Source organism: Symphalangus syndactylus, chromosome 9 (assembly GCF_028878055.3).
Source record: "Symphalangus syndactylus isolate Jambi chromosome 9, NHGRI_mSymSyn1-v2.1_pri, whole genome shotgun sequence".
Classification (NCBI taxonomy): Eukaryota; Metazoa; Chordata; class Mammalia; order Primates; family Hylobatidae; genus Symphalangus; species Symphalangus syndactylus.
This window is the reverse complement of record NC_072431.2, coordinates 132,122,467-132,128,250: the sequence shown is the minus strand read 5'-3', so window position 1 is coordinate 132,128,250 and position 5,784 is coordinate 132,122,467. Positions and strand designations below refer to the sequence as shown.

Sequence of the window (5,784 nt, the reverse complement as noted above, 5' to 3'; positions counted from 1 at the left end):
TGACATGGTTTGGCTGCGCACCCTCCCAAATCTCATCTTGAATTGTAGTTCCCATAATCCCCACCTGTCATGGGAGGGATCTGGTGGGAGGTAATTGAATCATGGGGGCAGTTACCTCCATTCTGTTCTCATGATAGTGAGTTGAGTTCTCATGACACCTGATAATTTTATAAGGGGCTTTTTTCCACCTTCACTCTGCATTTCTCTTTGCTGCCGCCGTGTGAAGAAGGATGTGGTTGCTTCCCCTTCCACCGTGATTTTAAATTTCCTGAGGCTTCCCCAGCCATGCTGAACTGTGAGTCAGTTAAACCTCTTTCCTTTATAAATTACCTAGTCTTGGGTATGTCTTTAGCTGGAGCATGAGAATGAGCAAATAGACTGGGAGAGTTGGCTGTTTTTGTCAAATGCAAAAATTAACAAAAAATGACAAGGCACACAAACTGAGAAACGTGACTCAATGAGAGTCAACGAGAGTCAATATAAACCTCCAGAAGCTAACAATAATGACATAAAGATTTATAAATTACCTAACAAAAAATTTGAAATATTTATCTTAAAGAAGCTCAGTATGCTGCCAGACAGCACAGAGAGACAACTAAACAAAATCAGGAAAATGATGCATGAACAAAATAGATATAAACAAAGAGAAACTATAAAAAAGAACCCAAATAGAAATTATGAAGCTAAAATATACTATAACTGAATTCAGAAATTCACTAGAAGGGATAAACAGCATGTTTGATCAAGCAGAAGAAAGAATTACCAAACTTGAAAATGGGCCATTTGAAATTAGAAATAAAAAGAGAAAATAAAAATGAAGAAATTCTAAAGGACTAAGTGGAAAAAAGTGAAGAAACCTAAAGGAGATAATTAAGCAGACTAACACACACATTATGGGAATTGAAGAAGAAGCGAATGAAGTAGAGACCTTGTTTGAAGAAACAATGGAAGAAAACTTAAATCAAAAGAAGTAAATGAACATCCAAATTCAAGAAGATCAAAGGAATTCAATTAGGATAAATCCCCAAAGGCCCATACTGAGACATATCATAAACTGCCAAAAGTTATAAACAATAAGAGAATATTTAGAGCAGCAAGAAAATATTTGCTCATCATGTGCAAGGAAGACTCCATAAGATTATCATTGGATCTCTCAGCAGAATCATTACAGATCAGAACACAGTGGGATGATAAATTCAAGGTGCTGCTGGATTTGGTTTGCAAGTAAATTGCTGAGAATTTTTGCATCAGTGTTCATCAAGGATATTGGCCTGAAGTTTTTTTTTTTCATACTTTTGTCTCTGCCATGTTTTGGTATCAGGATGATGCTGATCTCATAGAATGAGTTGGGGAGGAGTATCTCCTCCTTAGTTTTTTGGAATAATTTCAATAGGATTAGCATAAGCTCTTCTTGTACTAATGTCTGGTAGAATTCAGCTCTGAATCCACCTGGTCCAGGGCTTTTCTTGGTTGCTAGGTTCTTTATTACTGATTCTGTTTCAGAAGTTGATAGTGGCTTATTCAGGATTCAATCTCTTTCTGATTCAATCTTGGGAGACTGTGTGCTTGTAGGAATTTATACATTTCTTCTAGATTTTCTAATTGTGTGCAAAGAGTTGTTCATAGTAGTCTCTGAGGATCTTTTGTATTTCTGTGAGATCAGTTGCAATACTGCTTTTGTCATTTCTGATTGTGCTTATTTGGTTCTTCTCTTTTTTTTTCTTTGTTAATGTAGCCAGAGGTCTATCAATTTTGCTTATTCTTTCGAAGAACCAACTCTTGGTTTCATTGATCTTTTGTACGGATTTTTGCATCTCAATTTCATTCAGTTCTTCGCTAATTCTAGTTGTTTTTTCTAGTTTCTATAGGTGTGAAGTTAAACTGTTAATTTGAGATCTTATTTCTTGATGAAGGAATTTAGCACCCTAAACTTTCCTCTTAACACTAGCTGTGTCTCAGAGATTTTGGCAAGTTGTGTCCCTATTTTCAGAATTTTAAAATTTCTTCCCTAACTTTGATGTTAACCCAAGAGTTATTCAGGGGTAAGTTGTTTAATTTCCTTGTAGTTGTGTAATGTTGAGAGATCTTGGTATTGATTTCTATTTGTATTGCACTGTGGTCCAAAAATGTGCTTGGAATAATTTTGACACCTTTTACATTCAACAGAGTACTGGAAGTCCTAGCCACAGCCATAAGGCAAGTTAAATAAATAAAAGGCATCTAAATAGATAAAGAAGAAGTCAAACTATGTTTCTTCAAGGATGAAGTGATTCTATACTTAGTAAATCCTAATCACTCTTCCAGAAGGCTTCTAAAACTAATAAATGACTTTAGTAAAGTTTCAGGATACAAAATCAGTGTACAAAAATTAATAGCATTTCTATACACAAACAAGATTCAGGCTGAGAGTGTAATCAAGAACACAATCCCACTTACAACAGCCACAAGGAAAATGAAATACCTAGGGGTAAACTAACCAAGCAGATCTTTACAAGGAGAACTACAAAACATTGTTGAAAGATTTCAGAGATGACACAGGTAAATGGAAATACTTTACATACCGATGGATTGAAAGAATTAATATTGTAAAAATGGCCATACTGCCCAAAGCAATTTACAGATTCAATGCTATTCCTATCAAACTACCAATGTCATTCTTCACAGAATTAGAAAAAACAATTCTAAAATTCATGTAAAACCGAAAAAAAAAAAAAAAAAGACCAAATGGCCAAAGCAATCCTAAGCCAAAAGAACAAAGTTGGTGGAATCATACTACCCAACTTCAAGCCATACAATAAGGCTACAGTAATCAAAACAGCATGGTACTTGTACAAAAATAAACACATGGACCATTGGAACAGAATAGAAAACTCAGAAATAAAGCCACACACGTACAATCATCTGATCTTTTACAAGGCTGACAAAAGCAAGCAATGGGGAAAGCACTTCCTATTCAATAAATGTTGCTGGGATAACTGGCTAGCCATATGAAGAAGATTGAAGCTGGATCCCTACCTTTCACTATATTAAAAAATTAATTCAAAATAGATCAGGATTTAAATGTGAGACCTCAAACTATAAAAATCCTAGAGGACAACCAAGGAATTGTTCTTCTCCACATCAGCCTTGAGAAATAATGTTTGGCTAAGTCCCCAAAAGCAAATGCAACAAAAATAGACAAGTGGGACCTAATCATACTAAAGAATGTCTGCTCAGGAAGAAACTATCAACAGAGTAAGCAGATAACCACAAAATGGGAGAAGATATTCACAAACTAGATCTGACAAAGGCCTAATATGCAGCATCTATAAGGAACTTAGCAAGAATAAAACAACCCCATTAAAAATGGCAAAGGACATGAACACTTCTCAAAAGAAGACATACAAGTGGCAGCCAACAAACATGAAAAAGTGCTCAGCATCACTAATCATCACAGAGATGCAAATCAAAACCACAAGGAGATACCATCTCACACCAGTCAGAATGGCTATTATTAAAAAGTCAAGAAAAACAACAGATGCTGGAAAGGCTGTGGAGAAAAGGGAACACTTACACACTGTTGGTAGGAATGTAAAGTAGTTAAATAACTGTGGAAAGCAGTCTTAAGATTTCTCAAAGAACTTAAAACAGAGCTACCATTCATCCCAGTAATCCCATTACTGGGTATATACTCAAAGCAAAATAAATTATTCTGCCAAAGGACAGATGAATGCTCTTATGTTCATTGCTGTGCTATTCACAATAGCAAATACATGGAATCTACCAAGGTGCCCGTCAGTGGTAGATCAAATAAAGAAAGTGTGGTACATATACACCATGGAATACTACACAGTCATAAAAAAGAACGAAATCACGTAAGGCATGCTGGCTCACGCCTGTAGTTCTAGCACTTTGGGAGGCCAAGGTGGGCGGATTACGAGGTCAGGAGTTCAAGGCCAGCCTGACCAACATGGTGAAACCCTGTTCCTACTAAAAATACAAAAATTAGCTGGGTGCAGCGGTTCACGTCTGTAATCCTAGCACCTTGGGAGTCCAAGGTGGGTGGATTACAAGGTCAGAAGTTTGAGACCAGCCTGACCAACATGGTAAAACTCCAGTTCTACTAAAAATGCAAAAATTAGCCTGGCGTGGTGGTGCGCGCCTGTAATCCCAGCTACTCAGGAGGCTGAGGCAGGAGAATCACCTGAACCCAGGAGGCAGAGGTTGCAGTGAGCTGAGATCACATCACTGCACTCCAGCCTGGGTGACAGAGCGAGACTCCATCTCAAAAAAAAAAAAAAAAAAGGAACGAAATCATGTCCTTTGTACAAACGTGGATACAGCTGGAGGCTATAATTCTAAGCAAAGTAACACAGAAACAGAAAGCCAAATACCACAAATACCACGTTTTCACTTACAATTGAGCTAATAATTGAGCACATATAAACATGATATAGAAATAATAGACAAAGCAGGCTACTAGAAGGAGGAGGGAGAAAGGGTAGTGTGTTAAAAAAAAAAAAAACAAAACAAAACACCTATTGGGTACTATGCTCACTATCTCGGTGATGCGAATCAGACCCCTAATCTCAGCATCATGCAAAATTTCCATGTAACAAACCTGCCGATGTACCCCCGTGTCTAAAATAAAAGTTGAAATTCCAAACCAAAAAAACACACATCAAGAATCCAGAAAAACAAAGTAAATGCCCATGACTGAATGACATCACTGGAGAATCCTATTAGACTTTTAAAGAACTACCACCAGCTTTGCAGGTGCCTCTGCTGTCGGGTGCCCTGTACTATCAGCCATCGTCAACCCCACCGTGTTCTTCGACATTGCCGTGGATGGTGGGCCCTTGGGCCGCGTCTCCTTCCAGCTGTTTGCGGACAAGTTTCCAAAGACGGCAGGAAACTTTCATGCTCTGAGCACTGGAGAGAAAGGACTTGGTTGTAAGGGTTCGTGCTTTCACGGAATTATTCCAGGGTTTATGTGTCAGGGTGGTGACTTCACAAGTCATAATGGCACTGGCAGCAAGTCAATCTATGGGGAGAAATTTGATGATGAGAACTTCATCCTAAAGCATACAGGTCCTGGCATGTTGTCCATGGCAAATGCTGAACCCAGCACAAACGGTTCCTAGTTTTTCATCTGCACTGCCAAGGCTGAGTGGTTGGATGGCAAGTATGTGGTCTTTGCAAGGTGAAAGAAGGCATGAATATTGTGGAGGCCATGGAGCACTTTGGTCCAGGAATGGCAAGACCAGCAAGAAGATCAGCATTGCTGACTGTGGACAACTCTGATAAGTTTGACTTGTGTTTTATCTTAACCACCAGACCATTCCTTCTGTAGCTCAGGAGAGCACCCCTCCACCCCATTTGCTCTCAATATCCTAGAATGTTTGTGCTCTAGCTGCAGTTCCCTTTGGGTTCCATGTTTTTCTTGTTCCCTTCCATGCCTAGCTGGATTGCAGAGTTAAGTTTATGATTATGAAATAAAAACTAAATAACAACAAAAAAAGAACCACCACCAATTCTTAAACTCTTCCAAAATATTGAAAAGGAGGGAATATTTTCAAACTCATTCTATAAGAGCAGCACCACCCTGATGCCAAAGTCAGAAAAAGATACGAGAAAGAAAACTACCACAGGTCAATATCCCTGATGAATATTGACATAAAAGTCTTCGACAAAACATTAGCAAATGAAATTCAACAATATATTAAAAGGATTATATATTATGACTAAGTGGGATTTAGTTTGAACATGAAAATTCATCAATGTAATACATTACATTAGCAGATT

General features: G+C 37.9%; 1 pseudogene; it reads left to right on the top strand.

The window, feature by feature from the left end:
• The first annotated feature begins 893 nt into the window (after positions 1 to 893).
• Positions 894 to 5,503, top strand: LOC129490782 (peptidyl-prolyl cis-trans isomerase A-like; annotated as a pseudogene).
• The last annotated feature ends 281 nt before the right edge of the window (positions 5,504 to 5,784 follow it).